The following is a 9,383-nucleotide window of genomic DNA, read 5'->3' on the forward strand; positions in this document are numbered from 1 at the left end:
TCTTGGAGTCGAAACTCACTTTGACGTTTGGGTGGAGTCTGGCGCTCGGTGCCAGAGACAGGAAGAGGGCCCTGCTGGAGAGAATTGCTAGATTTTGTTTTGCAGTTAGCAGGTCTAGAAGTTGCAGGCTGAGAAATAGGCCGGCTAGTAGACCTCAGCAAAGCTGGTCGAGATGGGTTGGTCGAAATGGGCTGAGTTGGTCTGGCAGGGTGTGACAAATATGCAGTCGCTGGCTGGGATGAACTGATGGCAGTTGGCCAAGCTGAGTTGGTCGAGCCAGGCCTAGCAGGGTAAGGTGCAGCAGGACGATGTGAAGCCAGGGATTGTGGTTTATGAGGAACACATTGAGCTTGGGGCTTCTCCATGGTAAGAAAAGGCAAAGGTACAAATTTGACTTTCCCAGGAGGTGGCAGCTCAGAATGGGATTGAGACGAGCATTCTTTAGCACTGCTCCTTGGTTTCTGAGCTTTGACCTGAGTTTTCTCAAGACTTTTTCCATCCCTTATAGCACCTGCCAATGGTTTCACAACTGAGGAGGGCTGGAAATCTTTGGGCTTCTTTGAACTACCAAGGACCTCGGAGGAAGAGGTTTGAGGCTTTGGATCCCTCTTCTTCCCCAGTGCATCAAACTCTTGCACAGACTTCAGCATGTGCATGCCCTGGCTGCTGCCTGGCTTTTTAAGTGCCTCTTGGCCAAGCTCAGGATGACTTAACTTGCATTTCATCCTGGCAATGGTGGGCTTCACATCTGCCTTCACCTTGTTCCCTGTCTGATCATTATCATTAGGTTTCTTGGAGTTTTCTCTGGCCTTTTTTTTTGTCTTCTCCTGCCCATGACTCTTGGTCTTGCTGATCCTGCTGTACGCAGCTTTCTGAGGTTTGCTGTTAGTTATGCCCATGGTCACAGGACACCTGTTACTGGCTGCAGCATTACAAACAATCCCTTCTCCACCTAGCAAGTGTTCTGAGTCTTTGGAATGTATTTTGGCCTTGGGTTCTCCCTCCAGAGGCTCAAAGGCCTGGATTTTGTTCTTCCGTGTTGTGTGGGAGGTCCCCTTAGTGCCACCTGAGTTTTCTCGGCCCAGATTCAGAGTGATGGTATCTGTGGTGTTCATTTCCTGCGGATCTATACATTGATCTAGGGCTTCCAAGCAATCAAAGAGCTGGGGAAGTCTATCTTCCACCAATATCGTGATGTCCTCTCCAGAAAAGAGAGGTCCTGGACTGCCCTGATGGTATTAAACCACCTGGCTTCCTTCCTGATAGGGAAGCGACAGGCTATAACTCTGATTTGGAACCTGAGATGGTGTCCTTTGAACTATACTGGCAGAAAGTGATGGGTACAAAGACACCATGTGGTTGGTATTAAGGTTTTCTCATAACGAGCTGCCATAGACATAGAAGAGACATTCCAGGCAGCATTGTTGCGCTAGAATGTTGGTCAAGATCGGCACTACCCATGAGTGGTTGGAAAGCGATGCCAGAATCTGAGGGCAGGAGCCAAGCAGATCTACCAGCTGGAGTAGGTATGCTGGAGTAGTTGCAGACACTTCCTGTTATTGAAGCTACATTGTTCACCATGGGAAGGGGAAGCTGCAGAGTATGTGCAGTTCCCAATACCGACGAATTTTGGTTATTTTCTGTAAGGAACAAGAGGGTGATGAAAAATATCTGTGAGACTGATAATCTCTGACAACTTTTTTTTTTTTTGGGTCACACCCAGCGATGCACAGGGGTTACTCCTAGTTCATGCACTCAAGAACTCCTGGAAGTGCTAAAGGGACCATATGGGTTGCTGAGAATGGAACCCGGGTTGGCCGTGTGCAAGGCAAATGCCGTAACTGCTGTGCGATCACTCCAGCCCCCTCTGACAACGATTGAGAGGAGTAAAATTCACTTAAAGTTTCAAGTATAGACTAGTTTCTAAAACCAAGAGTCAAGTTACCAAAAGTCCGAACAACTTTGGGTGGTTGAATGACTGGCACATTTTGGCACTTTGTGTATTGGGCACAATGCTCCCAAACTGAATACAGAGCTATAGAATACTCTGGTGATGTTGGTGCATGGATTTGTTGCTTACAGCTAGTTACTCCATGTCCTAGCTCTACCTGTAGCTTGCTCTCCTATTGAACTTTACGTTATTGCCTAGAATGAAAGCATTTTACAATTAGGAAGTTCTGTGAAAATAACTAACAATTTATTGGAGAAGAAAGAAACCCGAGGCCCAGAGATGGCCTAGAGACTTGTTCAATCTTTTCCAATATTTTTATTGGAATTGGGGTGGGTCGGAATTTGGACCAATGTTCGGCAGTGATCTTGGGCTAGTCCTGGCTCTGAACTCTGGAGTGACCCCTTGTAGTGCTCAGGAGACTGGATGCAGTGACAGAGATCCAACTTGATTGGCTGCCTAAAGACAAATGCCTTATCCCCTCCTGTACTATCTCGCTGTCCCTTATGCATTACCAGGTTACGGAACCTAAGCATGTTGACTTTCTTGCTAGGACTCTGCCTTGATCACTGCAATGTCAGAAAGTAGGAGGAAGATATTTTCCATTCATATAGGCATGTGGGGTCGCTACAGCTACTAGCAGTGTAATCTTCAGGTTTGTCTTTTTCTTGTGCAGTTCCTATCTATTATCTACGGCTCACATATAACTCAATCTACTTCATGATTTGAAGGGTACCAACCGTACCCTGGTTTTTGATCACCCCTCAAAAATGAGTACTTTAGTTTTTCTCAAGATGTGCTTTTGGAGCCCAGGTCCAGATGTATTCACTAGCGAATTTTTCCAAACATTTAAAGAGGACCTACTACCAGTCCTTCTCATGCTTTTCCTGATTCTGAGTAATGTGCACACATAAATAGAATTTGTCTATTTCACGTGATTTAAATGGGAGAAGTATAGAGATCAAGAAATAAATCATTAAAAATATGGATCACAGAACTGAAAAAGAAGTATGTAGGTATGAATGACATCTGGGCTATGTGGCAAGCAGCATAGTACAGTAACTGATTGAAAGCAGCCCCAAGAGTAAGACCTGACCAACAGTGAATGCCGTCCCCAAACACAACAAAGAAAACAGTACAGTAAGTTTATTAAGAAATTGTGTCATGTATGATATGAAGATGAAATTCTATGTTAACAGAAACTGCTAGCCATAAAAGGCAATAGAAGGTGATTTTTGAGTGTATAGCTTACCGGTCCATAAAACAAAAGATTTACCAGTAACTTACATAACAAGTAGAAAATATAATAAATGTGATTTCATTTAGCAAGTATATGTTCTAAAGGAATATGAAGCAAAAATAAATATAATAATTATAAGGAAATGACATGAATATTCTCATTCATATCTCTGAATATTAACCATCAAGCAACAGGTATTAAACAGAGCATACCATTTAGTAAATCACACAAGAAGCAGAAAAGTTTTGAAAAATGGTCACAAAAATTTCAAATTTATTTTTAAAACCTAGATGACAAGTATTTTTATCCACCAGGAACATGTCATTGCCAAAGTTTCAGAAACAGTCACCAAAATTCAACTTAACTATTTTAATGTAGAAAAACTCAAATTCCACAAAACTGAAATCAATGTGTATTTAGACATCTGAGACTTGACTTTTCTATTTCTTTGTAGGATCTAAAAGCAGATGTCGACTGCTATCAAAATATGGTCATGTTAGAAAGGAACTAGTTTTTTTTCTTTTTTGGTCACACCCGGCACTGCACAGGAGTTCCTCCTGGAACATGCACTCAGGAATTACTCCTGGTGGTATTCATGGAACCATATAGGATGCTGAGTATCGAACCCGGGTCGGCGACATGCAAGGCAAATGACCTGTCCGCGTGCAAGGCAAATGCCCTACCTATTGCTCCAGCCCAGAAAGAAACTCTTTGTGAAGATGACAAGTTGCCTTTAACCTGGACCCTACTTACCACACAAAAGAATTAATTCTCCTGATTCAACCTAGAAGATATCACTTCTTTATTATAACAGGCAGACTATACATGTACCTTACAAACTAGAATGTAATAAACACATTGACGATGATGCATCTTCCATCCCCCTAGGTAACCAGTATTAGTTATTTATAGGAAGTATCATTTTTAAAACGTGTTTCTATTCAAAACTGCCAAGGGCCAACTGTGTTCTAGAGATAATAAGAAAAGAAACCACAACCATGGTTTTCTATAGGTCTTTTTTCCTACTGGTACTCTACTTGAGACATAGTATGTTTTCTAGTCCTAGAATTGATTAAAGTCAACTGCTTTGACAGGCTCTTAGCATATTTAACTATATCCCTTCTCTTTTGATTTGAACTATCTTGTTCTCTCCAACATTCTATCTCAAGCTGTTTCTTCTTCCTTGATAATTTCCCTCCATAATCTTTCTTTCCTATTTTATTCTCCCTCATATCATCTTCTACTTCTTGGCCTCTGCACATTAAAGCTTGTTGAAAATGACCCTAAACTTCCTTACATTTGAGGACTTGCCTCTCTACCACTCAGCACTCCACACCTTCCACATAATCCAGTTTTTCACCTAGTTTAGTTAGAAAACTTAAAAGACACATGATAATGTCTTTTGAATAGCACTAAATTTAAATTACTAAATTATAAATAAATGTGGAGAGACTGCTACAGATAAAACATCCTGGTAGATATTAGGTTTTCTACCAAAACTGCCTTTTCTGTTTCTGTCAAAATATGGTCTCTGATTTACTTTTTTTGATGGATATAATGTCAAAATCACTATTTTAAAATAAAAGGAAGTGCAGAGAGTGAACAGCCATATATAAACATATATTTGCGGTTGTGAGTATGTATCAAATTTAATGTAAAAAATGAAGTAAAACACTTTGTATGTGACCGAAAGGAAGTCAATGTTAAAATCACACAGCAAATGTGAACATTAAGCTAAAATAAGGCTTACCATATTCTAATCGAATATTTTCCTCTATTATTACATGCTGCTTTTCCTTAACTGCTAAGTTTAGGGATAAGAAATCTCGTGAAATGCTTTGGAAAATATTGTTCCTTACCTGACTTGATCAGAAACGAGGAAATATCAAAGGAAGGTAAATGAGAAGAGGAGACAATGTAAGAGTATGTCGGAACACTGAAGCGATAGTCCACAAGTGTCCAGTACAGATGACTGATCACTGGTGATTGATCATTGGTCACTGGTCACTCGCGATGATCCAAACTTGTTTAGAAACAACTGCACGGGAGCCCCAAGATTCTACAACGTGCTGGTAGGTTTGGTGGGAGAATGATGTCATAAAGCAGGCAATTGAAAGTTAGAGGCTAGCCAATCGGGAGGTCCGATTCCCCAGAAGAAGACTGGATTGGATAGATTAAGAGGTAGACTTAAGCAGGCTAGAGAGATGGAATCTTACAAGACAGTTACAACAGTTTCACTTTCTTCAGACTCTTGGGTTAGGGAAATACTCCCATTCTACTGATGACTTACATATTTCATTAATAAATGAACAGTTACTAGGTAGTAATTTTTATTGTCTAGTTACCCAACAACACTAAGTTACTACTAGTGTTTAATAATATTAAGTGATATGTTAATGCTTTATAATGTACATTATTATTTACTTTAGAGTTAGGAAATGATGAATTACTATGAGCAATGTTCCCGAAACAAAAAACCCTAAGTTTAGGGTGTTCCGCTAGCAAACATGCACCCAGAAAAAAGAGAAGGCAAGGATAGATTAGATAACACAGTATCTGCCAGCTGTAAACTTGTGCCAGGCAAAAATAGACTAATACTTTGTAAGGTCTTTTAGATTTAGGGGACAATATAGACAAAACTAGAATAAACAACTTTCACAATCTTTGATTTATTTATTTTGATTTTGGGTCCTCACCTAGCCATGCTCAGGGCTTGCTCCTGGCTCCACACACAGGATTGACTCCTGGAGGAGTTTGGTAGACTGGGTGCAAGAGAGGTACCCTACCCTATGAATTCTCTCTCCTGCACAAACAACTTTATAGTTTACAGATTCCTACTGAATCTCTCTGATCTACACTAGCCTCTTCTCTCCAGCTCCCTGTGGCACGTTTATATACTTCCTAACTGTCCTGATGTCTCCGTCCACTCCAACAATGGCTCACCTGTAGGGATCTGCTTCGGTTGGGGTGCAATATTGCATTTTATTTACCTGCCATGAGACCACTGAATGCTGCACAGGTGACCCTAAAGCTTGGCCAACCCACATGTTTGTCTACTTCTGTGTTTCTCTCATTCTCTGTGAGTGACAGCTGCTGAATAGAGGTTCAAAGTGACCACTGGATTTGGCAGATGAGAAACAATTTAGACAGATTGTAACCAATTCTTGTGATCAACAAATTATGCCATCTGTTAGAAAATCCCAAGTACGGTGGGGTAATTGGGGACATCTAAAAAGAATCAGAAAGAACACAAGAAATACTTGAAATAAGTTGTCATTTAAAATTGTGTCATCCGGATCAAAGTGATAATCCAGTGGGAAACACCCTTGCCTTGCACATGGTCAACCTCCATTCAATCCCTGCCATCCCAATACTTGTGGTCCCTTGAACCCTTGAGGATTGCCTTCATACATGGCAAGCACTCTACTCACTTTACTATCAACCGGGATAGCCGAGAAAGTGTGTGTGTTTGTGTGTGTTTTATGTATGTGTGTTTGTGTTTGTGTGTGTAGAGAGGATTTGGAGTAGCCCCAGTGATACTCAGGTATTCCTGTCTCTGTGCTCTGGAGTGACTCCTGGTGGTGCTCATGGGACTATGTGTTGCTGGTGATAGAACCAGGGTCAGTCACATGGAATATTAATATATTAAGCCCTACATTATTCCTCAGTGCTGGAGCAGAAATATATTTTAGAAGTGAAAAAAAGATGAGCCAGTAGGATTCAGTGCAAAGACAGAATCAGGACCTTTGCTGGGGAAGAATCACCCACGTGGCCAGGGACGGATTTCATATTACAACTGCAGAGATGAGAAGAGATACAGATCCTCAAAGCATAACTAATTGACTAGGTGTAGTTTTTTCAATAGAAAATTTTTGCTGATCCCTAATTAGCAAAAGGAAGAAAGAAAGTAGACTGAGAAGAAGAAAGAGAGAAAGAGAAAGAAAGACAAAGAGAAGAAAGAAAGAAGTAAAGGAAGGAAGGAAAAGAAAGAACGAAAGAAAGAAAAAAAGAAAGAAAGAAGGCATATGTAAGGAAGGAAACAGGGATGGAAGGAAGGAATGATGGAAAGTAGAAAGGAAGAAGGGAATAAAGGAAGGAAAAAAGGAAGGAAGGAAGGAAGGAAGGAAGGAAGGAAGGAAGGAAGGAAGTTTTTGACTGGTGGGGGCTGGCTCCATTGGACCACCCCACCCCCCTCTGGGATGCCCTGAATAAAACAGGCTGGCATGGGTTCTGGGGGCATTTCTATGGTGTATTGTTCTGTGCTCTCTTCTGAGAGATTCCTTGTTGAGTCTCTGGATCAAGGCCATTGATGAGATTATATGGCGCCAGAGGTGGTTTGAGGTTGTGACTGCCAAGCTGCTGAGAACAGGGGTAGTTGGGGAGAGGTCATCCATTCTCTGATTTCATTGAGCCTGGAGTTTTCAGTCAGAAGTCCCGCATACCTGAGTTTTTCTGCAGATCACTCATAGATGAGGTTAGTCCACAATGGCAGATAGTGGCCATGATCATGGCTTTCAAGTTCTGGAGGTTTTTGTCTGCTGGGGCTAGCTCCATTGGGGCAGGGAAGGGATGGGACTCTAAATTATTTTGAATCACTTTTTCTTTATTCTCTTGTCTTCTCTTTTTTTTGAGAGTTCTCTTGACTGAATCTTTATATTTTGTAAATTTTATTTTACTGTATCACCGTGAGATACAGTTATAAGCTTTCATGTTTGAGTTACAAACATACAATGTTCAAACACCCATCCCTCCACCAGTGCACATTCCCCACCACCAATCTCCCCATTATACCGCCCCTTTCTGGCCCTCCCCTTGCCTTCATGGGAGACAATTACCCACATACTATCTCTTTGATCTTATATCTTTGATGCTAGAGCATTTCTAACAAAATATTATTAACTAATGCCTCTTAATATGCTTAAAACTGTGGCTTGCTTACAGTGGGTACTTCATAAGATCTTATTGTTTGTGGAGGCACCCCAAAATTCTCAGAGTTGACTCCTGGCTCGACACTCAGTAATTATGCATGGCAGTGCTTGTTGAAACATATGGGAGAAAAATATGAGAGCAGCTGCAAGAGAAAACCCTGACCAACAGTGAATGTCGTCCCCAAACACAACAAAGAAAACAGTACAATAGTTTATTAATAATTTGTGTCATATGTACAATATGAAAATGAAATTCTATTTTAGCAAAAACTACTAACCAAAAAATGCAACAGAAGGTGATTTTTGAGTGTATAATTTACCAGTCCATAAAACAGAAGATTTACCAGTAACTGACATAACAAGCAGAAAATTTAATAAATGTGATTGCATTTGGTAGCCAGTATATGTTCTAAAGAACAATCACAAGGAAATGACATCATTATTCTCATTCATACCTCTGAATATTAGTCATCAAACAGCAGTTATTAAATAGAGTATACAATTTCAGAAAATCACACAAGAATCAGAAAATATCATTTAAAATATCGTCACAAAAATTTCCAATTTGTTTTTAAAACCTAGATGACAATTATCTTTATCCACCAGGAAAATGTCCCTCCCAAAGTTTTTTCCAAAACTACTGGCCTACTGACTCTAGGATACAATGTATGTTTTGCTGCCTCAGTTTTCTTTCTGTAACTCCTTTTGAGGACATCAATGTATTGCACCCTTTAGATGTACCATGATTAATAAAGGAGATTTTGGGGCTCTCTTCCTTTGTCACAGGGTCCTCCATGACATAAATTTCTTTTGTGTTCCTTGTCTTGATATCGGTGGGCCCGACGGGTGATTTATTTGAAGCAGGGAGGAGAAAAACAGTCACTTTCTCTCCTACTGCCTCTGCCACCTGGGAACGAGGGTTACTGGGTTCTTGACTCGCCTTGCAGAAAGGAATTTCAGGAGTAGACAAGCAGTGAAATAAATAGATTGTATTTGGAGGATTTTTAGGGTGTGGAGGGGGAGAGATTGAGAGAGTATCATACTCAAGAGAGAGCATGGCCACATGGGCGCAAGCAGCACATGAGCTCAGGCAGCATATGGGGGCGCTTCCTTTGTTCAAGGTGGCCTGTATAGGGTTTCTCCAAACACCTCCTCCCCAGCCCCCGCCCCCTGGGCCCGTTGCTAAGGATATTACTAGGGAGTTTGGGAGTGGTGATGGTCTTCTTTGGACTGGATCACATTTTAATCAGATTAAGGGAGAGGTCTG

Source organism: Sorex fumeus, unplaced genomic scaffold (assembly GCF_029834395.1).
Source record: "Sorex fumeus unplaced genomic scaffold, SorFum_2.1 ptg000103l, whole genome shotgun sequence".
NCBI lineage: Eukaryota > Metazoa > Chordata > Mammalia > Eulipotyphla > Soricidae > Sorex > Sorex fumeus.